The sequence below is a fragment of the Idiotropiscis lumnitzeri genome, chromosome 2 (assembly GCF_059441095.1).
Source record: "Idiotropiscis lumnitzeri isolate Australia: NSW breed Sydney's pygmy pipehorse chromosome 2, RoL_Ilum_1.0, whole genome shotgun sequence".
Lineage (NCBI taxonomy): Eukaryota > Metazoa > Chordata > Actinopteri > Syngnathiformes > Syngnathidae > Idiotropiscis > Idiotropiscis lumnitzeri.
This window is the reverse complement of record NC_142392.1, coordinates 20,770,795-20,796,882: the sequence shown is the minus strand read 5'-3', so window position 1 is coordinate 20,796,882 and position 26,088 is coordinate 20,770,795. Positions and strand designations below refer to the sequence as shown.

The following is a 26,088-nucleotide window of genomic DNA, read 5'->3' as shown; positions in this document are numbered from 1 at the left end:
CGCATTTTTCGACTGTGCTCGCCCGAGTGCAGTTTTCTCGTGAGATTAAGAAAAAGCCACCCAGATATCTGTCTTTGTACTATTTCCTGAACTCCAGAAATTGAAGAAACTAAATATCGGAACTCTAATCAGTTGTTGAGTCTTTATTTGACCCTTTTCTTCTTGAGTACAAAAAACGAACACACCCTCCCGCGACCCTGGACAGGATAAGCAGTGTGGATAATGACATGACATGACAAATATTTGTCCTATTGTGGCGGACATTACGACCATGCCTCTGACCCAGTAGGCATCCCGGGTGGGGGCGTATTCATGTGAATGTTGTGGGCGCCAATTTCTGATTGTCCTTCAGTTGTTGTTGGCAGTCTTGGAAAAAAGACGTGTTCGTAGTCAGTCGTGTGTACTCATTTCAACTGCCATACTGTCATCAATATTTGCACAACAGAGTACTGAGTTTCGAGATCCTCACTATAATAGTTCTCAAAATTATATTTCTTATCAATTTATCTTAGTTAAGGGATATTTTATTGACAATCTAATCTCAATCTACAAAGGCAGAAAAAAAATTGGTGGTGGGGGGGAGCAAATCTTTTTCTTCTTGGTAGGGACGGGTGTGAAATAATAGAGAAGCACTGCTAGTATATGCAGACATTATATTCATACAATCTAGCAGCCCGAGTGAACCACAGCATTGTTGCAAGTTCGGTCGGAGAAACGGAAACGTCCCACTGCTGTTGCAGCGGTGGCTTCTCGGGACAGAGGCGGAAGTGACGTAGGAGCTGAGTCGCCAATGTGGCGTTAATTTAATTATTTTGTTATTTTTTGTATCAACCGAATTTAAATATTATATAAAATATATATTAAAATAGAACATCCATGGGTAAAACCAAACACAGAGGCAAAGAAAGATATTTGAAAAATACGCACTTGAAGCATGACGTCATTAGCAAGCGCGCAGCTTCCGAAGGGCCTCGACCACAAAATTAATTAACAACAAGAAAAGCAACAAGATATTGACATATTTGAATGCCTTTTTCCTTTAAAAGCCTTAATTACATATATCCAGAGACATTGTTCATGTTTTACTGTGTATTTTTATTTTATTTTATTTTATATTATAAATTTTTTTCTACATTCATTACCCTTCGTTGTGAATTCTATTTAAGGATGAAAATGTATATGTTAGTTTAATACCTGAAGTGAACTTGTGATACTGTTGTACTGTCTATTCAAAATGTTCAATAAAGTTTGTTAAAAAAAAAAAAAAAAAAGGGCCTCGACCACATCCACCGACCCGTCCACACCGAAGCAAAAACACCCACCGCTAAATTCTTCTGATTTAGTGTAGAACTGACTGTAAATTTCTCACAGAATGTCCAGTGCTACTCTAAAGGACTACGATATAATTCATTAAGTCTTTGTGTCCCGATAACCTCATCTTCGCGCGTTGATGCTTTTCGGCGTAGTTAGCTTAGCTTCTTAGCTTATCTTGTTAGCTAGCTAGCCGCTGACGAAAAGAGGCACATGACTCATCGCCAAGCAGAGATCAAGTGCGGATTTTTGGGAATTATTATTTGAAAATGTGCGAAAGAATGACACCCAAGGACAAAGAGGAACTTTGTGGAATAAAAGAAGAGAACGAAGCAGGTTTGTACACGTCTTACTCTCATTTGTTTTGTATAGAACGACTTTCTATCGTTAAAAATATGCATCACAACATTAAGTTGTTTGGGGAAATCGTTCAAGGTTATTGCCGTTTTTTTTTTTAAATATTGCCTTTTACTTGCCGGGTTGCTGAACATTTGTTGATGCCAAATGAAATCAGTGCGGAAAACGTTTGCCAAAGAATAACCAATAGTGGGGGGTGAACTCCATGTTTTTCCCAGTATAAAATTTGAACTGATTATTTAACATTTTACATTTTCTGGTTTTTATATTTTGTTCAAGCAATTTCTTACTAAAAATGTGCACACTGCCGCGAAAAAGTAAATGGCGGTTGATCAATTTTAGTGAATAAAACACAAAATATTAAGTTTTTTTTAAAAAAAATCAAGTACGTATTGGTATTATTTATTTATTAACTTTTTACTGGCTCGGTCAATGAACCTCGGGTGGCCCTGCACTGTTCTGTGCACGTGTGCATAGTTTCACCTCATCCAAACAATTAAAATACATTGAATGCATCCACCCAAGGTTGCACGGATCTTATCAGTGAACAAGCGCATGCTGCAAGGAATCCATCTGCATCTTTGTCTTACTATGGGCTTAAAAAGGGAGTATGCCACAACCCCCTTTTCTACCAACAAGGCCAGGAACATTTATTTCCTGGTAATAAAGTTCCTGTGGCCCAGGTGGTTTGCATCTCCCCCACAAGTCAAAGTTCTTGATAATTTATGCAAATGTCAATGATGATGTATCAGTGGGAGGTCTTGTGTTCCTTTATTACTCATTACTGACACCCTATGGCTGTTAAGCATCATTGCGGTTCCAAAATAATTCAGTGAACTCTTAAAATATTATGGTGTATCTTAGTTGAATTATAATACATATTCCAGAAACGTCTGTGACTATGTCAGGAATGAAATCGGGCATCAGCTGCAACGTGCTTCCTTTTTAAATGCTCGTTGAGCACAGTTGTCCTGCGAAAGGGAGGTTTACATCGTAGGACGTAATTTTGTGAAATGCCCACATGGTCCGGTCCAAGTTGGGGACCACGCATTGCTCCGTATGCGGCAGGCACAAGTAAAGGTAGCACGGTAGAAACAATATAAGACAAAGTCGACGCATGAGGTTTGACTTGACCAAACCAAATTTGTCTTTCTGTGTCCTGCAGACGTCAGTGAAAACGATTTTCTTTCTGTGAAAGAGGAGCCAGACTTGACTCACATCAAAAAGAAGGAGGAGGAGGAGATCAACAAGTCACCAGTGAACGTTCTCCCTATCAAGACTGAAGATGAAAACAAGGATGAGAGTGACGACAACAAAGGGGCGGAGCCTACAAGCAGCAGCTCAAGTCATCACGTGATAACAGAAGGTGATGAAGACCACTGGGGGCCATCACAAGTACATAATAAGGGCACGTGACGATGATGATGATGATGATGATGGGCAAGCCAAAGGTGAAAGGGCATGTCACACTGACTCATTCACTTCAAAGCTGTCTTTAAAAGGGCACGGAAAAACTCACAGTGGTGAAAAACCTTTTTCTTGCTCGGTTTGTGGCAAAAGCTTCTCTCGAAAGTTTCATTTAACAATCCACACAAGAACACACAGTGGAGAAACATCTTTTACCTGCTCAGTATGTGGCAAAAGCTTCTCTCAAAAGTCTCATTTAGTAAGGCACACAAGAACGCACAGTGGAGAAAAACCTTTTTCTTGCTCAGTTTGCGGCAAAAGCTTCTCTCGGAAGTCTCATTTAGTAAGGCACACAGGAACGCACAGTGGAGAAAAACCTTTTTCTTGCTCAGTTTGCGGCAAAAGCTTCTCTCGGGAGTCTCATTTAGTAAGGCACACAGGAACGCACAGTGGAGAAAAACCTTTTTTCTTGCTCAGTTTGTGGCTAAGGATTCTCTGAAAAGGGACATTTAACATATCACACAAGAAAGCACAGTGGAGAAAAACCTTTTTCTTGCTCAGTTTGTGGAAAATGCTTATCTCAAAAGTCAAGTTTAACAGAACACATAAGAACACACAGTGGAGAAAAACCTTTTTCTTGCTCAGTTTGTGGAAAATGCTTCTCACAAAAGTCAAGTTTAACAAGCCACACAAGAAAGCACACTGGAGAAAACCCTTTTCCCTGCTCAGTTTGTGGTAGACGCTTCTCTGTAAAGTCAAATTTAACTTGTCACACAAGAACACACACTGGAGAAAACCCTTTTTCTGCTCAATTTGTGGCAAGAGTTTCTCTCAAAAGTCGCATTTACGAAGCCACACAAGAACACACAGTGGAGAAAAGCCATTCAGTTGCAGCGTTTGTGCTAAAAAATTCTCCACTAAACAGCATGCGGAGATTCACAATTGTGCTGGTGAGAAAAGCAGCGATCCTTGAAGCTTAAAAAAAAGAAAACAAATAACTGAAGGAACTGACACTTTGTGGTAAGATGTAAATTTTGATTTTGAATAAAATATGATAAATTCAATTTTGCAAAGCTTTTTTATTGACATTAAGCCAATGTGATCTGTGCCAGAAGAAGCAATGTGTCTGAGTGATCATGATTTGTTTTGTGTGTTTACATCAAACATGTAAAGGAAATTAATTGCCTTTGCCTGGAACAACATTTGTTAACGTTATGCTTTTCAGTTGTCTTTTTAATCGTACTTAATGGAAAAGGTGTGAGAAGAAACGGTGCTTATGAAATCGGTGCCTTCCACAATCATCAATAAAATCACTTGTTCCACTTGCTCAACTGGCCTCCATTACGCTGTGAAAAGGTGAAAAACTGAACTAGAAGTTGAACGATAAAAAGAGCCAGAAGGAGAAACGCAAATCGTCTCAGTTTCTCTCAAAGGTTTTGGAATGTCAGGAGTTGGCAACTTGATGGCGACTGGAGTCAGCGCTGGTTTTCTCGCTGTGTTTGGCTGGCTCGTATATGTATGGTCCATTGAACAAAACTCAAACTCTTCAAATATTCCCTCAGATACATTTAATATTTCGCTTTCTGAATAAATTTCTGACTGCCCAAATACACTTTCTAGGTTGAGCTCTATCAAGCGTTTGGGGTTTATTGCTAAGCAGAATCTCACTTCGGGAAAACTATCATTTTGTCAAATATGCCAAATATTTTTTTTCATGCTCTATTATATTTTTTATACATTGGATTATTTATATAGTGAAATGGGAAAATATTAAAATGTAAAATTGGAAATCACATACAGACTTAATTCAATTAATAACAAATATAGAAACATTTTATAAATATTGAACTATTTGAGAAGAGTCCTGATCTTGAAATAAATATTGAATTATAAAAAATACTTAAAAAATTAATTCAATAACCCGACCCCGGATGAGCGGCAGAAAATGGCTGGATGGATGGAATAATTTAAATTGCATACATATTAAAATGAACAAATTTGTTAAGAAATATTCAAGTGTGAAATAAAAAGTTTTAAATTAATATTGATATAATTTCACATATTAAAATAATTGAATAAATATTGTAGTATTACATCAGCAAGCTTAAATATACATTGAAATAAAAAAAAGTCATGTATTTTTAAATGGCCTAATATAGATCTGGGAAGTAATTCTCTTTATGAAACTATGAAGGGACTGGAGGTCACAGAAGTGACCAGTCTTGGTTCTGAAGTTCCGATGTAACCAGATACTGCCCTGAGAGAAAATAGGCCTGAGCATTGTTTATGGTGGGGGCAATTCTCTCGCCAGGTCAGTGACCTTCCAGGGTATGAGAGTCATTTATGGTGCCTTCAGTGAAGTCCTACTCTGTCCTACTTGAATGAATCCACATCAAAATACCATCATTTATGACACCACGGCTGGACAAATAATATCCAGAAACACACTTCCGCACCACTGAGTGAGTGTTGGACGATATAGCTTCTCTTGAAAGGTCCGACTTGAAAATGTCCTTGCAAGTGGATCTGAAATTAAATCCACACTTTTCCCTCCTTCGGCCATTGTGGTTTAAAAAAAGCAAGAATATGGCCGTGTCCAAATTAACAGGCTGCGACCTCCGAAGGCTGCTTTTTCGGCCGCATGACGTCACTTTCGGCGCGACACGACCGCGCGTGGTGTCCAAATTCACGCTGTCACGTGCGACCTTCGAATCCGGCCTTGGAATTGGTCTTCGTTTCCATGGAGCCAAGGCCGCTTGGCGCAACATTTACGTTACGCCCCCATGTACTTTGCTCCTCTGTTCGACACAGGCGATAAGTATTTGCGGTGGATTTATGAACGGCTTGGATAATCAATGGATAATCTGCGACGAGCGCCAGACCGAAGGCATCGGCTTAGCAAAACATTTGTATTATTTCATTTTAAACGACGGAACCCGAACTTTTCTTCATTTTATTTCACTTTTTAGTTTATTTCCATTTTGTTCTTGAGGAGAGGAGGATCACGCTTTCCCATCGCAGAGTTGTCCTTTATCGAAGGAATGAAGTAAATTCCAAAAACGTCTATCAGCATTTTCACACTATTACCAACATTGACAGGTCAATAGGGTTATAACGTGATGGTTACAGATGAGCTAAAAACATTAGTACAACCTTAGTAGTACATGTGTTAGCTTCATAATGGAACGAATATTGAATGGAAATGATATAATTATATACAGTCTGAAACAGTTTTTATGAATTTAGATACTTGTGACAGCTTTATTGTCCCCGTGATTAGTTTGTACATATGGCAAAACACCAGAATACCACTAGAGAGTTTAGGGCCAGAGTTATTAAAATTAAGTTGGTGATACTGTAGGAATGATGCAAGCAAACGAAACAAGTACAATAATTAATGCGTTCATGTTTTTTTTTTTTAATTCAAAACATTAACAGCCAAGAAGTCCATACTGCAGGATAAACCTGGGTGTGCCAGTGTTGGATCGTTTTTTCAATGGAGAGGATCTCCAAACAGACTTTCGCCTGAGCAGGGACTCATTCAGTGCCTGAACCTCCTGGACCAAGACCGACGACATGGATGGGGTGTCGAGATAGAGGTCCTTGTCTTTCTCTTCTGGCTGGCGAGTGGGGCATCATATCGGGTGGTGGCACGAGCATTTGGGATGCCGCGGTTCACTGCCCACTACATCATCCACCGGGTCACTGGGGAAGTGGTGGCTCTTCGCCACAGAGTCATCCACTTCCCCAACACTGCAGGAGACCTTCAGGCAGTGACCCAGGCATTTGCAGGGCTGGCGAGGCACCATGCATTTGCAAAAGTTGCTGGAGCAATAGATGGTTGTCATGTCCGAATCAAGCCTCCAAGTTGCCCTGATGGTCATGACTACAAGAACCGCAAGCTTTTCAGCAGCATAATCATGCAAGCTGTGTGTGACCATCAGGGTCGCTTTCTGGACATATTCTTGGGTTGGCCTGGATCAGTCCACGACTCCAGGGTCCTCCGGCACAGCCCTCTTTACCAAAGAGGGCTGTATCCTCCTCCAGGGCACTTCATCTTGGCAGATGAAGGGTATCCGTGCCTCCAGCGACCACTCCCCGTCATCACTCCTTACAAGCGGCCGGTGCAGGGCGTGTGGGCCCGGCGCTTCAACATTCATCATTCCAAGGCACGCTCTATTATTGAGCGTGCCTTTGGAATGATGAAGGTGAGATACCGGGCCATCTTTTTCCGCACCCTGGAGGTGCACCACACCTTTGGCACAAAATAATCTTTAACTGAATCATCAAACAGCACAGCCACACAAACATGGCAAAATATCAGAAGATGTAATGAATGGTTAATAAATCTATGCCATCTTTTGTAGTGACATGGCAGCCATCTATTGCCCCAACCATCCCTGCAAACCCCCACGTAATGGATGATGTAGTGGACATTGCAACTGGTATGATGCCCCACTTCAAGTCACGAGAGGAAGATCGGGACTCTTGCTCGTGCCCCATCCATGTCATGGGTCCTGGAAGAAAGGTTCCATCCATGCTCCAAATGAGTCCCTGCTCAGGCGAAAATTGGCAAAACAGCACTGACACACTCAGGTTTATCCTGCAACAGTTATGAACTGGGAAATGCTTTTTTATTTTCTGTGAATAGTTACTGTGAATTATAATGTACTAAATGTATGTCTTGTTTTTCAATAAATTAAGTTTGTAAGCAAAACAGACATGGTGGAGTCTTCATATTATTGTAAAAGTTTCACAAACCTGGGCTTTTTCACTTTTGTCTGAAGAAGCTGATCTCAAGATGTGACTGGGATACGAACTAGTTCATCTGTTTTGAAAGTACCCCGGTTTTTGTTTACTCTTAAATGAATGTTATCTAAATTTCAGTCTTGAACACCAAGCATATTTCACTCATTTTTTATTTTGATCTATCAACTTTTCCATCAAACTGAAAAACCTTTCAAATGTCTCCCTCCTCTCAGTTGCCCTTCCCTCCTCTGCCAACCTCTGTCTCTCCAATTCCTGTCTCCGCATTGCCAAGTCGAGTCTGTCTAGTTTGATCATTTCATCCTCTCTCCTTCGCTTTCTCCCTCTCGGTCGTTGCTCCGGCTGTTGGCCTCGCTCCTCTTCTTCTTCTTCTACGACTTCTTCTTCTTCCTCCTACTCCTCTTGCGTCGCCCTGGCCCGACTTGGCCCTGGGAGTTCTTCAGGGATGGCCTGACTTGGCCCTGGTCTTTCCTCAGGGAATGAGGCAATTAGGACAGGGGGGGGTGATGGACGGTCTCTGTCCGAGCACTCCATCCATAAGGTCGAACCAGGGCCAAGTATCGGCAGTAGCTCTCCCTGCCACCCCTTCGCCGGTCCCTGGGTTTTTGCAATCCTTTATATGAAAAGAAGCAAAAAGATAAAACATTTATATCTTCATTTTCACACACAAGAAAAAAATGTGGACTTCCATACTTTATACTTCATTTTTAAATTACCCCATTTTTTTTTGCCTGCAGGGGCGTCACTTTGCCCTGCAGCTCAAGCTTTTCAACGATGATCCTGTATTAAATAAATAAAAATGCATGCAAAAATAAAGGATGAAAAAAAGGGTAAAAAGATGCAAACATTAGTCAGAAATCCTGGTGTTATGGGTAACATGCAGATTTATGCCCTTCAGTACATTAGTTCTTGAACTTTTCAGTGCGTTTTATCATGTTACTGTGGAGGGTGATTCATATATTATTCATTAATATCAGTAATTGGGGAGCACATTGCAGGAGGTACATGGAATTTATACAGGGCACATTCTGTGCTAGAATAAACAGTTAGTGTTACACCTTGAAACAGGGTGAAATAATCACAACAGTGTTGTGTGTTGTTTCCTCAGTAGACTTTACTCGAATCCAATCAACAATTCACAGTATGAACCGGAAAACAGTATTTTAAATTATTTACAACTCATATAAAACAAAAGGAAATTATACAACACTTTTAACCACTTCCATTTTAACCAAACAATTTCTGTACAATAACCAAAAAGTATTGTTACATGTTATATAAACACTAGAATGCCTAATATTCAATGCAACACATCAATAAAGCATACATATTCTCATAACTGGGTGACTATGTTTACATTTAGCTTCAAACATAACGGGCACGACTCAGCTGCTTTCATGTGATCGAGGATGCGCGCGCACGCACACACACATTCATACCCTCAATTATGGCTGCGTCACACGTAACTACTAAGCTTTTTCAACGGGCGGGACTCGCACAGTACACACAATCGATGCTCTTAAACACAGCGATTTACATTGGATTAACTTTACACCACTCAATGACAAACAATGAATAAACTCCTAGCCCGCGACATACCTGAAACAGGGTGAAATAAGTTTCCTCAGTAGACTTTACTCGAATGAGGAAAGTCTCCAACGGCCGCCTGCTAGGTGCATACAGACATAAATAATCGATCTCCGATTGTTATTATTACAAACTATAGGAGAACCCAGATCGACAGTGTCACTAATATGAAAAGCATGGAAATATTCAAAAGACAAAATTAATATTTAAATTCCTATCATATTATAAATAATACATTTTTTTATTCATACTTTAATATTTCAACTTGTTACATTAGCGCAAATCTAATTCAAACACAAATGGCTGATGAATGGAAACTAAAATTGCTATAGTGGGTCTCACCATTCTTATGCGTTTTCTTTTTGATATTTTGAGTTTAAATGGATGGAAATAAATAAGACAATAACCCGTCAAATATTTTTCCCGATAGAAATTGTATTTTTGCCTCCATGCTGTGGCTGCGGAGAACTTGGCCCCTGTAAAGAGGCTGTCGTACTCCCCGCACAGCTTGATCAGCGCGGTCATCTCCTTGCTCCCTAAAACATAAGGAAAAGATTAAATAAAATAATGCTAACATGCAGAAATAAGGCAATTCAAATGTTTCAGCCGTACCTCCTATGCAATAGTTCTTAGAGCTACCTTAGTTATATTTGGCCGATATCGCAACTAATAACATTATCTTAATCTGGAGCTAAATATCCAAACATTGCTGCCCAATATTTCTCATGAGTGATGTTTTAATATTGCATATAAATAACTTATACTTACATCTGAAAGTGCACTCCGATGAGGCGGAACACGTGGCTTCGGTAGTTTGCATCTTGCGAGTGTAGAACGGCGTAGAAGAAGAGCGAGGCTTTTAAGGCTGCGAAGGTTGCATGCTCGTAGCCTTCACTCAGGGCCCGTTTCCATGGAGTTTCCATGGAAACGAGGACAGATTATAAGGCTAGTATTCGGAGGCCGCGTGAATTTGGACACCGGCGTAAGCGTTCTTGTCGCACCGGAAGTGACGTCTTCTGTCCGCCATATTGGACATCGAAGGACGCAGCCTAGTCATTTGTACGTAGCTATCGAGCCTGTCCATTTTCACCACGGGTTATGCGGTCCATATAAGGCTACATGAGGAGGAGCCTTCTTAGGCTTCGAGGACCCAGCCTGCGAACTGGCCTTCGGAGGTCGCAGCCTGTTAATTTGGACACGGCCAACACTCTCGACCATGTGTACTCGAACATCAAGCACGCATACAGGGCCCTCCCACTCGCCCCCCTCGGCCAGTCAGACCACCTGTCCTTGCAGCTCGTACCTGTGTACACCCCTCTAAGGCGCAGATTCAGGCCCACCGCAAAGACTGTGAAAACCTGGCGTGATGATGCCCTGAGTGAATTACAGGACTGCTTTCAAGACACCAACTGGGACCTCTTTGATCATCAGGACCTTGATGTCTACACGCATTGTGTACTGGACGACATCAAGTTCTGCATGGAAACTGTGTCCCTACACAGGACCATACGGACCTTCCCAAATGCGAAGCCCTGGATGTCCAGCCAGGTCCGCTCTCTCCTCAAGGCCCGTGACGCTGCCTTCAGGTCAGGCGACAACGCCCAGTACAGGGTGGCTCGTGCTGACCTGAGCAAAGGCATCAAGCTCGCCAAGGCAATCTACAAGAGGAGGCTGGAGGCCCACCTTGCCAGCAACAGACCACTGGAGGTGTGGCAGGGTATACGGAGCATCACCAACTTCCGAGGCAGTAGCATGACCTCTGTAGACCCGAGTGCATCGCTGGCAGAGGAGCTTAACTGCTTCTTCGCTCGCTTTGACTCACCCCAACCGTCACCCCCCCGCACGTGTGTGTGGAGAGGGTCCACACGTTCAAGTTCCTGGGAGTACAGATCTCCGATGACCGTTCTTGGACACACAACACCACAGCAGTGGTAAAGAAGGTCCACCAGCGTCTGCACTTCCTGAGAGTCCTCAGGAAATTCGACCTGGACAGGAAGCTGCTGCTGGCCTTCTACCACTCGTCCATCGAGAGCCTGTTGACGTACTGTGTCTCCACCTGGTACAGCGGCTGCACTGAGGCGGACAGAGTGAGGCTCCAGAGGACAGTCAAAACAGCGCAAAGGATTATTGGCTGCCCTCTCCCCTCACTGTCGGACATCTACACCGCCCGGTGCCTCAGAAGGGCTCTCAACATCGTCAAAGACAATACCCACCCAAACTCACACCTGTTCGACCTGATTCATCAAATCAAGGACCAATAGACTGAGAAACAGTTTCTTTCCAAGAGCCATCTCCATTCTAAACTCACACACACACACACACACACACACGCACCCCCCCCCCCCCCCCACACACGCACCCCCCCCACACACACACACTTTTCGTTCTCACACACACACAGCTGCGCAGCGCCACAATTCACGCACACACGTTGTACAAAAGACTCATATTTCCTTATTTTTTGCAGGCAGTGTTCGGGCAGCTAGGCGGGGTCCTTCATCGCTCTGGCGCCGCGGTCGAGAGAGAGAGAGAGAGAGAGAGGGGGACAGGGCGAGAGCGCGAGAGTGCGACCAGTCGGAGCAGTTACGGCGAAGTTAAAGTGTGCCGCCGATAGAAGTTCGTGATTTGATCCGTGTGTTTTCCTCTGAGCTGAAAATGTGCCAATCTCGAGTGTGCGTCCATGTGAGGTGAGTCGCGTTGCCTTTCAGTGTTTATCTTTCTTCTGACGGCGAAGCTTAAGACTTCCTCCTGCTACCAACGAGTGAATGCGGTTAGCATTAGCTGGCGCTACGTTGTATGCTCGCGTATGTTATTTGGCTTGTCTACCTGCTTGATGTCAAATGGATAAGCATATTTAACTTCTATGTGTAGTTGCTTATTTTGGTTTATTTCTCCCTGTTTAGAGACCACACATACACATCTCCAGGCCATATATAATCCTTATTGCCAGCCCTATTTGACATATATCCATAACTACGGACACCCAAACACACAAGACTCATCCAACCACTCGACGTTTCACCTAGTGGCCTCCACGGCAGGAAACCACACAAAAGGGACACATTGTAATGGACTTTAATGGACACTGTTGTGAATTTGGATGTTAATTGCCAAACTGTTGGATAAATTGCTTAAAGCAGCCACCTGCCTCCTCCTTATTCCGCCATCCTGCACCATTTGCCCTTCCAAACAACCCGGCCGCGAAGTGGCGCTCTGGCCGGCGCCCCAGGCTCCAGTAAGATAAAAAATCTGAACCACCTGATTAACAGTCAAGACTGACACACACTGCTATCGACATAGCCTCCACAACATTGATGGTCCTTCGAGCCGGATCGTATATCAAACTCGAGCCTGATAGGATGGATGTTCCCCAGTATGAAGCATATGGTGCACGTCCCCGCCGCCACAGGCACCCCCCCCTCCGCTACGAAGACTATGAGACCAATCTAGATGGCCTTGGATCTCAACGGTATGGGCAGACGACCTCCAAGGGAGTGGCCGAGATGACACCCCTTTCCTCCCAGTGTTCCACCCCCTCCCGTACGCAGCCGAGTCGGGATGCCGTTCTCCAGCAAAACAGTGCCTCCTACACGCCTGAGGAACAGCTAGCCCAACCGATGCGTACATACAGGGAACCTGGGGGGGTTTGTGATCCCTCTTACTCTCTCCATACCTCGAGCCCTGCCAGCCACGAAGTCTTGGTCTCCGGAATGGAGTTACAGGAAATCCAACGGGAACGACACCTGCTCCAACAGTTCCAACAGCGCATGATGGCCGACCTCCATGAGTTAAAGGCAGTCAGTGCAAATATCCAGCAATTGGTTCAGGCCACATGTGTCCCCCAACCATCCAACAGAGTCCCTAGTCATCATCTCAAGCCAGCAGAAGAGGCGGATGAGGATTGGCCCCTACCGCCACCGCCGTGTGTCTGGGAGGACATGAATCAACCTACAGGTGAATGCCTCAGCCGATTAATGGGAGAACTTCAAGTGCCGAAGCACGAGAATTCGTCGGCTCCTACCCATAATCAACCCAGAGTAGATTACTCAACCCACGCCCACCAGGCTAACCTAAGTCAGCCTCCTGCATGGCCCGGTGGGGCTACATCAACACCGAGGTTGACCTCCACACCTCATGAAGTGCCTCTTCACCTCCCACCAAGCCACGCTATGCAAGCTCCTTGTCCCCCACCGTTGCAATCTTCTGCCTATATGCCCAAGCAGTCCTCAACTTATGCCTCGCCCTCGAATCAGAGCACAAACGTGAATGTAGTATACCATGGGCCCCATCCAACCATTCCTGATCTCAATCACAGAGACCCTGGTGAGTTTGCTCACCTTAAGATTGCCTTGGAGAACTTGTTACCAGCCGACAGTTCTGAACTGTTCAGGTATCAAGTGCTGATAAACCACCTCAAGTTGGAGGAAGCTAAACTAATCGCTGATGCTTACCTCCACTCCCAGACTCCCTTTACAGACACCATGGCGGCTCTGAATGAAAAGTTTGGACAGCCCCACCAGTTAGCCTTGAAGAAGATTGCCTCAGTGATGGACTCTCCCGATGTCCGAAGAGGAGACTATGCTGCCTTTGAAAGATTTGCCCTGCAAATCCAGGCACTGGTAGGGATGCTGAAGACGCTTGGCCCAGATGGAGAAGTGGAGCTGCAGTGCGGATCTCACGTTGCCCGCTTAATTAGTAAGCTACCCCCAGAGCAGCGAGCTGAGTTTCGCAGATGCATGTTCGCTCGGCGCGGCAATAGCTACACCCTTGACGACCTCGCCCAATGGCTCAAGTATGAGTCTTGGTGTCAAGACCTAGACGGCCAGCTAAACCCAACCAAGAACAAAGACAAGGAGAAAATCTCCAAGTTTGACAAACGGCCACACCAGCGCCCCGTAACAGTGCTCCATGGCTCCGATAACACACCAAAGGAGGCGCCGCCACCAAGTACTTCCCCTGCCGAAGCCAAACCTCCACCACGTTGCGCCTTCTGTGACAGCCTCGAACACCACCTCAGCCAGTGTGGAGCCGTCAGCCAACTCAACAAATACCAGCTCACTGAGTGGATTAAGTCCAACAAACGGTGTTGGCGCTGTGCTCGTTCCCATCGAGCGGCGCAATGCAACCTAAAGAAGGCTTGTCCGCTCTGCCAAGGTCGTCACCTACGTGTCTTGCATGACATCAACACAGGGGAAAGAAGAGGAGCAACTCCAGCCGTTTCACCACAAGATGGTGGTGAGAGTTCTACCAGAGTGTTATACCTTGGCAGGCCCACAGTGAGCGGAAGGACCCTGCTTAAAGTTGTCCCTGTGTCCCTACACCATGCTAATCGCACCCTCGAGACCTACGCTGTGCTAGATGATGGGTCTGAAAGAACCATGTTACTGCCGATTGCCGCCCAGAAGTTAGGCCTTCAAGGCCCCCCTGAAAGCCTGCCACTACGCACGATCAGACCGGATGTTCAAAACGTTCAAGGCAGTCGCGTGTCCTTCATGATTTCACCCAGGGCTAGGCCACGGACTCGATATCGTGTCAGCAACGCCTTCACTGCAGGTCCTATCGATTTAGCAGACCAGACTTATCCCATAGAATGGCTCCAGAGAAAATATCGACACCTGTCAGGCGTCCCCCTTCAGGCTTTCCAGGATGTCAAACCGCTGCTGCTCATCGGCAGCGACCATCCACACCTTGTCACTCCCACTGCGCCGGTGCGCATGGGACCTCCTGGCAGTCCTGCTGCTGTCCACACCCGGCTGGGCTGGACACTCCAAGGCCCCTCAAGTGTCATCTGCCTGTCGACCGACCCTCAACAGTGCCTATTTGGCTCTGTGTCACCTCAAGTGAGCGACTTGATAAAGCATGTAGAGCGACTGTGGCGGACAGACATCATCCCCCTTCAAAGAGACAAAGCAGTGACACGCTCAAAGCAGGATAACATGGCCATCAGCCAATTGGAGGATAAAACCACACGTGTGGAAGTCGATGGTGTACTACGCTATGCTACTCCGTTACTGCGTTGCAGAGACATGCCACGACTTCACGCAACCATCAATGCCGTCATGCCCACCTTGAGAGGAGTAGAAAGGAGACTCCACAAGGACCCCGAGAAGACTGAGGTATACCGGGCAGAGATGGAGAAGTTGATCCGAACCGGATCGGTTGTCAAGATCAACCAGCCAGACGTGAACCAAGGGGGCGAGTCATGGAACATTCCCCACCATCTCGTTAGCCACAATGGAAAACATAGACTGGTGTTCAACTGCTCATTCCAGCATAAAGGCCAGAACTTGAATGATTACCTCCTACCTGGGCCCAGCTTAGAGGCATCGCTGTTAGGGGTCCTCCTCAGATTCCGTGAGCACCCTGTGGCTGTTAGTGGAGACATCAAGTCTATGTTCCACCAAGTTCGTCTCCTGCCCGAGGACCGCCCCCTCCTGCGCTATGTGTGGCGTGACCTGCGGCCAGAGGACCCGGTGTCAGTATACGAGTGGCAAGTACTCCCGTTCGGCAGCACCTGCAGCCCCTGCTGTGCTGCGTTTGCCCTGCAACGCCACGCAAGGGATCACAGCCAGCCTGGTGATGAGGTAAGGACCTCCATTGAACGATGCTTTTACGTTGACAACTGCCTCCAAAGTCTTGCCTCCACCACAGCAGCAAGAGACCTGGTGGACAAGCTCAGATCCCTGCTGTCGTCTGCTGGATTTGTTCTGCGTCAGTGGGCCAGTAACGAACCCAGAGTCATTAACCACCTTCCAGAAGATGCTAGGTCTGACAGCGCGGACCTCTGGCTCACACATAACAAAACTGACAGTCCTGAGTCAACTCTTGGCCTCAGTTGGCACTTTTCCACGGACTTGATGGGCTACAAACACCGGCCAGTGCAATATGGTGAGCTCACCATGTGCAACACCTACAAGGTACTCGCCAGCCAGTACGATCATTTAGGCTTCATCCTGCCATTCACCACCCGAGCCAAGATGCTTGTGAGGAACCTGTGGGACAAGCCAAGAGAATGGGATGACCCTCGGCTTCCTCCCGACCTCCTTCAACAGTGGAAGAATTGGGAAGAAGAGCTGCGTTTCCTGCCAGAAGTGCACTTCCCCCGTCCATACCTACCAAAGAGAGTTCATGCGCCAGTCAAGAAAAGAGAGCTGCACATCTTCTGTGATGCATCTGAGCAAGCTTATGGGGCAGTGGCTTACCTCAGGACGGTGGCAGATGATGGCTCAGCCCACTTAGCCTTTGTGATGGCTCGATCCAGGGTTTCCCCAAGACGCTTGCACTCAATGCCAAGACTGGAGCTGTGCGGCGCACTAACAGGAGCTCAGATTGCCAAGCTCCTGGATGAAGAACTCACTCTGGAGATTAGTGAGACTGTCATGTGGACTGACTCGACCACTGTGCTGACTTGGTTGCAATCAGAATCATGCCGCTTCAAAGTCTTCGTCGGCACTCGTGTGGCCGAGATCCACGAACTTACCTCTCAGCACCGCTGGCGCTATGTTGATTCCCCGCAGAACCCTGCGGATGACATCACCCGTGGCAAGGCGCTGCAGGACCTGGTGCGTCCCAATCGTTGGTGCCAAGGTCCTCCCTTCCTCCTTATGAACACAGATCAGTGGCCAACAGATCCAATCGGTCTCTCGGCCGATCCACCAGATCCCACTGAGCTCCGCAAGCAAACGTTCTGTGGCATGACAAGTTTAGCCTCCGATCCAGTCTCCACAGACTTGCTCCAATATAACACGTGGAAGGATCTAGTCCAAGCCACCACCCAGACGCTTCATGGGGCGGCCACAGATAACGTGTGCATCAGCGCTGAGGTCTACCGCCAAGCTGAAAGACTCCTTCTAAGGAGGGCCCAACAAGACAGCTTCCCTGAAGAACTCCGCCTTCTCAAGGCAGGTAAGCCTGTCGCCCACAGTAGTCGTCTTCTTAACCTGTCTCCAGAGTTCGATCACACGATAGAGCTCATCCGAGTTGGTGGTCGCCTACGACGTGCGGAGGATCTGGCCTACGATAACCAACACCCATTGGTGCTTGACCCATCACATCCCGTGACCCGCCTTCTCATCCAGGACTTTGACTGTCGCTTGAAACACGCGGGCCCAGAACGTGTCTTTGCTGAGATTCGCCGCACGTACTGGATCCTGCGAGGCAGAGAAGCCATCCGTCGCTTTCAGAGAACCTGTGTAGAATGCCGACTTTGGCGAGCCAAACCGACTGTGCCCAAAATGGCTGACCTGCCAGCAGCCCGGCTTCATCTCCACAAACCGGCGTTCTACTCCACCGGAGTTGACTGCTTTGGTCCGTTCAGTGTCAAAGTGGGGCGGCGCTTCGAGAAGAGATGGGGCATCCTGTTTAAATGCCTCACAGTCCGAGCGGTTCACCAAGACCTCCTGTCAGCAATTGACACCGACTCCTTCCTTATGGCCCTCCGTCGCTTCATAGCTCGGAGAGGAACCCCAGCCGAACTATACTCAGACCAAGGGACTAACTTTAAAGGCGGAGAAAGAGAACTGCATGAGGCCTTTGCAGCAATGTCACCGGCCCTCCAGACAATTCTAAGCCCCTTTAAGATCCATTTCCACTTCAACCCGCCTGGTTCTCCCCACTTTGGAGGTGCGTGGGAGCGAGAGATTCGCTCTGTTAAGACGGCCCTATACACCACCGTTGGAGCGCAACCCTTACAAGAAGAGGTCCTCCGCACCGTCCTCATCGAGGTCGAAGGAATCCTCAACTCTAAACCCCTTGGCTACGTTCCCTCGGACGTCAGTGACCTTGATCCTGTGACGCCCAACTGTCTGCTGATGGGGCGGCCTGACGGTTCCCTACCTCAAGTCGCCTACCCCAAGGAGGAACTACTCAGCCGTCGCCGGTGGAAGCACGCCCAGCTGCTCGCTGATCATTTCTGGACCCGCTTCATCCGGCTTTACCTACCTGGACTCCAGTCCCGACAGAAGTGGCAGTCAACTCCAGCCGACGTCGCCGAGGGCTCTGCGGTCATGGTGGTGGACCCCCAGCTTCCTCGGGCCCTTTGGCCTACTGGGCGCATCATTAAAGTTCACCCCAGTCCTGATGGTCACGTCAGGTCCGCAGATGTGAAGATCAAGAACAGCATCTACACCCGGCCAGTTGCTCGACTGGTCATCCTGCCTGCCCTTCCGGCTGAAGATGGGCGGCCTCCTTGAACTGGTTTGGACAGTATCGCCTTTGTTGGTTTCAAATGTACGTTATACATTTGGGGGCGGCTGTACAAAAGACTCATATTTCCTTATTTTATGCAGGCAGTGTTCGGGCAGCTAGGCGGGGTCCTTCATCGCTCTGGCGCCGCGGTCGAGAGAGAGAGAGAGAGAGAGAGGGGGACAGGGCGAGAGCGCGAGAGTGCGACCAGTCGGAGCAGTTACGGCGAAGTTAAAGTGTGCCGCCGATAGAAGTTCGTGATTTGATCCGTGTGTTTTCCTCTGAGCTGAAAATGTGCCAATCTCGAGTGTGCGTCCATGTGAGGTGAGTCGCGTTGCCTTTCAGTGTTTATCTTTCTTCTGACGGCGAAGCTTAAGACTTCCTCCTGCTACCAACGAGTGAATGCGGTTAGCATTAGCTGGCGCTACGTTGTATGCTCGCGTATGTTATTTGGCTTGTCTACCTGCTTGATGTCAAATGGATAAGCATATTTAACTTCTATGTGTAGTTGCTTATTTTGGTTTATTTCTCCCTGTTTAGAGACCACACATACACATCTCCAGGCCATATATAATCCTTATTGCCAGCCCTGTTTGACATATATCCATAACTACGGACACCCAAACACACAAGACTCATCCAACCACTCGACGTTTCACCTAGTGGCCTCCACGGCAGGAAACCACACAAAAGGGACACATTGTAATGGACTTTAATGGACACTGTTGTGAATTTGGATGTTAATTGCCAAACTGTTGGATAAATTGCTTAAAGCAGCCACCTGCCTCCTCCTTATTCCGCCATCCTGCACCATTTGCCCTTCCAAACAACCCGGCCGCGAAGTGGCGCTCTGGCCGGCGCCCCAGGCTCCAGTAAGATAAAAAATCTGAACCACCTGATTAACAGTCAAGACTGACACACACTGCTATCGACATAGCCTCCACAACACACGTCTCAGTCAAACAAGCAGTCTGCTTACCAAAAAATTCAAATAAAAACCACCGAAAATAATGCCCTTATTCCCTAAATTTTAATGTGAAATTGTGAGTAGACCTTGTCCAAGTGCGATCATTTCTCGATTTATCGACACCGGAGGGAACCTTCTAATTTTCGCGGAAACCTCGTTTCCCTTCTCTAGGTTGTCGTCTTTTCTCTAAAATCTGCTCAATTTCTCACCGAGTTATGGCCCAATTCGCCACCTTCAACACCGAGGAAACACTACTCAATTTGTTCACCATGCTATCCGTATCTCTAAAATTTGCTCAGTTTCAACGAGTCACAGCTCAGTTTCAACGAGATATGGTCAATTCGCTACCGATGAGTTATGGCCTAATTTGTTACCGATTATTTTTATATAACTCCTTGGACTAGCACGATGCAGTTTTGTTACCGTACTGACTAAACGGTCGAGGCCTGGCCTCTGCGCGCGCTGTCTCACTCACCTCTTTCACTCCCCTTCCAATTGTTTTAACATTTTAAAATTTTAAAATGGTGGTACAAAATAATTTGAAAAACAATACCTGGTTTCCTCTGGATCAGCCTTGTCCGATCGGCAACCGGCATCCGGGCGGTGCACCGTCGCAGGAACTTGGAGGCCTCGCTTTCTCAATGTTGAAGCGCTGACGTCAGATTCAATGGCGTCCAAGGATCCGAGACGACGCCCGTCCGAGTGCGGTTGCCCGCATTCTCCACCAAATAAATGCCGGGTTTAAATGGCCCTGACGCCTTTTGGGAGAGCTTACTGAAATAACTTACTAAATCTAACGACCGAAATAAAACGCAAGCTGAAAGGCCAGGAGGAAACAGACACCGTTGTTCATTTTCACCGCCGGCGGGGGAAAAGAGTGGGACAGAGAGGCCGCGAGCAGAAGCTCGCCTGCTCGCAGCCGCTCCATGCAACTCCTCTACCTGCGTGAAGTTGGCCCCCAGCACAAACGAAACAAACTATTTCCCCCTATTTTTGCAAGAAATGGGGGGCCAACTTCACACAGGTAACTCCTCTCACTCCTCCTCTCACCGGCTCTGCTTTTATTAGCTTGACTCAAGAATCACAAGAAATTAAAATACAATGAAGGTCTGTTTAGCCTAAACTAAATCACCAGAAGACAGGAGATTACTTAACAATGGTGGTCTGTCCTAGACTAAACTAATCAGCAGAAGACAGAAAACAATAACTAATCATCAGGAGACAGCAAGCATAAAATGACAACTCACGGTGTAAAGGTTACTTTAACTAAACGCATCTTCAGGATACTGTGTCTGTGTGTAGTTAAAGCAACGTGTGTATGTGTGTTCCAGCTGTGCGTGTGTGCTATAACATAAATGTCAGTATGTGTGTGTGCAAATATTAATGAGTGTATATAAACATGATCAAAAATACACAAAACTGATTACATAAAGTTACTTTAAGTCAATGTGATCCTCAATTTATCTTACAACAGTGCTACCTTGACTTGTGCCTGCCGCACACGGAGCAATGCGTGCGATGCCAACTTGGACCGGACCATGGGGGCATTTCACAAAATTACGTCCTACGATGTAAGCCTCCATTTTCTAGCAGCACAACAGTGATGAACGAGCATCTAAAAAGGAAGCACGTTGCGGCTGATGCCCGATTTCATTCTGGACAAAGTCACAGACGTTTCTGGAAGCGAGCTGAAGTTAGCACACACAGGCTATTGTGTGCGTCTGATGGAACACCTGTTGTGGGACCCTAACTTATTGATGCAGACCACTGGGGGCCATCGCGACATAATGCAAATTGATAGAATAGGAACCCTTCAAGTGAAATATGTTTACAAATATTTCTTTTTGCATTAAGAGATAGAACTAAATGTTCCTGGTCTTGTTGGTAGAAAAGGGGGTTGTGACGTTCACCCTTTTTCAGCCCATAGTAAGCCAAAGATGCAGATGCATTCCTTGCAGCATGCGCTTGTTCACTGATGAGATCCGTGCAACCCTGGATGGATGCATTCAATGTATTTTAAATGTTTGGATGAGGTGAAACTACGCACATGTGCACAAAACAGTGCAGGGCCACCCGAGGTTCATTGACTCTCACCCAACCAAGACAGTACAAAGTTCATAAATAAATAGGACCAATACGTTCTTGATTAAAAAAACGTATTAATTTGTGTTTTATCCACTAAAATTGATCAACAGCCATTGATGTTTTTGCCGCAGTGTGCCCATTTTTTAGAGTGAGGCAGAATTGATTCCATAAGGAATTGCTTGAACAAGATATAAAACCCAGAAAATGTAAAATGTTAAATAATCAGTTCAAATTTTAAACTGAGGAAAAAAACATGGAGTTTACCCCCCACTATTGGTTATTCTTTGGCATTTATTTTCTGCACTGATTTCATTTGGCATAAACAACTGTTCAGCAAACCCGCAAGTAAAAGGCAATATTTAAAAATAAAACGGCAATAACCTTGAACGATTTCCCCAAACAACTTAATGTTGTGATGCATATTTTTAACGATAGAAAGTCGTTCTTTACAAAGCAAATAAGAGTCAGACGCGTACAAACCTGCTTTGTGTAGCACAAGATAAGGCTGGTTCCAACCTTCGCCCAGCAGTTGAAGATGTTGCTCGTTCTCTTCTTTTATTCCACAAAGTACCTCTTTGTACTTGGGTGTCGTTCTTTCACACATTTTCAAACGCCAAACTTAGTGATGGGTCCAGCGACACTGAGACGTCGATGCGCGCGCCGAGCTTCCAGGGCAAACCCCGTGTCGGTGCGCGTACCGCTTTAAGAAAGTCACGTGACCACTACCGGAATCGTGTGGACACGGCGGTCGCGCGCCAAACTGTGTTCATTGGGACGCGCATCTGTCAACAGGATGGACGCTCAAAACAAGCATCGAGTTATTGGCGCATTACTTTGCGTTAAATATCCACAAGATGGAAGACGTCACTGTTGATGCGCACTCAGAGGCGCAGCGCGAACGTCAGCAGGACACGTTGCACGTACGGAAGACCCGCTCTTATACTGGAAGTCCATGGAGGCAACGTTCCCTCACCTATTTATAGTAGCCACACAGGCGTTGTGCACACCGGCCTCTTCAGTGCCTTGTGAGAGGATCTTCTCAAAGGCGGGGGAAATTGCCTCAAAAAAAGAAATAGACTGAATAACAAAACGCTGGAGAAACTAATTTCTTTTGAATAAAAATATAGAATTACAATGAGTCCATTGTCATTCACAACACTTTTACTTGGGCATTCAGACAGATGTTCTCTTAATTTATCAACTGCGTCTCGAATATCAAAGATTTTTTTAATGAAATTGCATGTATGTAAAAATAATGTGAAAGCAAATGCCTAATCAGAATCAGAAATCCCTTTGTCATTGTACTCAAGTGTGCAACGAGATTAGAGAGCTCCCCTCTCCAGTGCAATACAACAATAATTCAGTTAAATATATAAATTAGATAAGAGAATAATTAGTGCAATGGAAAGTAATAAGAAATAGGATATATAAAAACACATCACGTCGCTAATCAATGGAATTGGATAAAATTAGTTTGACAGATCAGTGTCAGATGACCCTGTCAAATATTTCCTGCAAGTCCACCAGGTGTCAGTATTCAGCAACACAGTGTCAACACAGTGTCAATACATTGTGTCACTGTGTCGAAACGATACAGGATGCCTCATCTACCCATCACTAGGCAATAGCGAGCGCAAAGGCAATAGCGAGCGCAAAGGCAATAGCGAGCGCAAAGGCAATAGCGAGCGCAAAGGCAATAGCGAGCGCAAAGGCAATAGCGAGCGCAAAGGCAATAGCGAGCGCAAAGGCAATAGCGAGCGCAAAGGCAATAGCGAGCGCAAAGGCAATAGCGAGCGCAAAGGCAATAGCGAGCGCAAAGGCAATAGCGAGCGCAAAGGCAATAGCGAGCGCAAAGGCAATAGCGAGCGCAAAGGCAATAGCGAGCGCAAAGGCAATAGAAAGGGCAAAGGCAATAGAAAGGGCAAAGGCAATAGAAAGGGCAAAGGCAATAGAAAGGGCAAAGGCAATAGAAAGGGCACATAGGCGAGAGCAAGTTGGGTCAATAATCCGACGCGTCTGTGTGCGCGTCGAGGGCTTAAATAGTCAGAAATCAGGAGATGATGGGGTGCAGCTGGGAAGTCTCGTGAGCGCGTCCCGCTCGCGGCCGCGTCTCTGGGCAACGCGCCGTCGACCACGCCCACTCGGCTGCAACAAAGAGGCACGATCGTGACACAAACTCAAACAGAAAATTGCATATAACAGAGCTACAAAACATCTGGAACCTCTTTCTGAGAAAGACACTGTAAGGATCGAGGGACCTAATTGTTGGGACAGAAAAGCGACTGTCCTTAGCGAAGCCGGACCAAGATCTTACATTGTGGAAACAAAGGATGGACAAAGAGTGAGGAGGAACAGGATGAGTCTTTTGAAGGTTCCCGGGGACGAGTGATGGGTCCAGCGACACTGAGGCGTCGATGCGTGCGCCGAGCTTCCACGGCAAACCCCGTGTTGGTGCGCGTACCGCTTTAAGAAAGTCACGTGACCACTACCGGAATCGTGTCTACACGGCGGTCGCGCACCAAACTGTGTTTATAAGGAAGCGCATCTGTCAACAGGATGGACGCTCAAAACAAGCATCGAGTTATTGGCGCGTTACTCTGCGTTAAATATCTGCAAGATGGAAGACGTCACTGTTGATGCGCACTCAGAGGTGCAGCGCTATATGTCAGCAGGACACGTTGCACGTACGGAAGACCCGCTCTTATACGTTGTGCACACCGGCCTCTTCAGTGCCTTGTGGGAGGATCTGCTCAAAGGCGGGGGAAATTGCCTAAAAAAAAAAGATATAAATAGACTGAATAACAAAACGCTGGAGAAACTAATTTTTTTTAATAAAAATATTTAATTCTAATGAGGCCATTGTCATTCACAACACTTTTACTTCGGCATTTAGACAGATTTTCACTTAATTTATCAACTGCGTCTCGAATATCAACGATTTTTTTTATGAAAGTATGTATATGTAAAAATAATGTGAATGCAAATGCCTAATCAATGGAATTGGATAAAATTAGTTTGACAGATCAGAGTCTGATGACCCTGTCAAATTTTTCCTGCAAGTCCACCAGGTGTCAGTATTCAGCAACACAGTGTCAACACAGTGTCAATACAGTGTGTCACTGTGTCAAAACGATACAGGATGCCTCAACTACCCATCACTACCGAGGACTGCAAGAAATCTTCTGATAAGGCTGAGGCTGCAAAGCAGGCGGATACATCGAAGGAGCACAGACCTCAACCACCAGCAATTTCTGGGATTACTGAACCTCTTCGAAGATCAACAAGAGTTAGACGACAACCGGACAGGCTGATTGAAAATGTTTAATGTTGTGTTATTGTTCCTAAAATGGTTGTAGAGCTGCTTGTTGTCATAAAAAAATGGGTAGATATTGATCAGAAGTGAAAATAATTGATAATAAAACAAAATTATTATAATAATAATAAAATAAAAAAAAAATAATTTAAAAAAGTCATAGGCATTGTTTAACGTTTGAAAGGGAGATGTAATGATAGCAGTTATATCATTAGTCACTAGTTAGCAGTATTGCCTGACGTGTGTTTGGTTACCAGACGAACAAGTGTGTACACACATAGACGAGAATGCAAGTCAATAACTAAAGAGACACAAGCTTGCAGCATCACTGGACCTGCGTGACTTCTTAAGATAGAAGACAAAACTTTACAGTAACCATTGAAAAAACGGATAGTCACCATAATTTAAAAAAAAAAAAAAAAACGTATCGTAAACATACTAAAGCTGTTGCTTTATGTTATTTACAAAGAATTTTTGTTTAAAATCCCCCTGGCTCTTCTTTTTGTCTTTTCTATATTATGTATGAATTAATAACTGTGTTTGGTTGTTAATGTTAATAAAGGTTTCCACAAATAAAATTGACTTGACTTGACTTTTTTTTTTTTTTACAAAAAACGTATGAGTAAATATTTATCATCTCATCAATATTTGCACCATAGAGTACTGAGTTTTGAGATCCTTACGATAATATTTCTCAAAATTATATTTCTTGTCAATTTAGCTTAGTTAAGGGATATTTTAATGACAATCTAACATCAATCTACAAAGACAGAAAACAAATTGGTGGTGGGGAGGCGCGAATCTTTACCTTCTTGGTAGGGGCGGGCGTGAAATAATTGAGAAGCACTGCTAGTATTTGCAGACATTATATTCATACAATCTTGCAGCCCGAGTGAACCACAGCATTGTTGCAAGTTCGGTAGGAGAAACGTAAACGTCCCACTGTTGTTCCAGCAGCGGCTACTCGGGGCATAGGCGGAAGTGACGTAAGAGCTGACGCGCAAATGTGGCGTTAATTTAGTTTTTTTTTTTTATCAACCGAATTAAAATATTATATAAAATATATATTAAAATAGAACAGCCAGTGTCAAAAACAAACGCAGAGGCAAAG

At 45.6% G+C, this 26,088-nt stretch overlaps 1 long non-coding RNA gene across 1 annotated transcript; it reads right to left on the bottom strand.

Annotated features, from left to right (window-relative positions):
- Positions 1–7,976: 7,976 nt before the first annotated feature.
- LOC148341935 (uncharacterized) lies at positions 7,977–9,869 on the bottom strand. Its single transcript, XR_015842154.1, has 3 exons — positions 9,442–9,869; positions 8,559–8,622; positions 7,977–8,455 (listed from the first exon to the last, which is right to left on the bottom strand). It is a non-coding gene; the product is annotated as an uncharacterized LOC148341935 (long non-coding RNA).
- Positions 9,870–26,088: the final 16,219 nt, after the last annotated feature.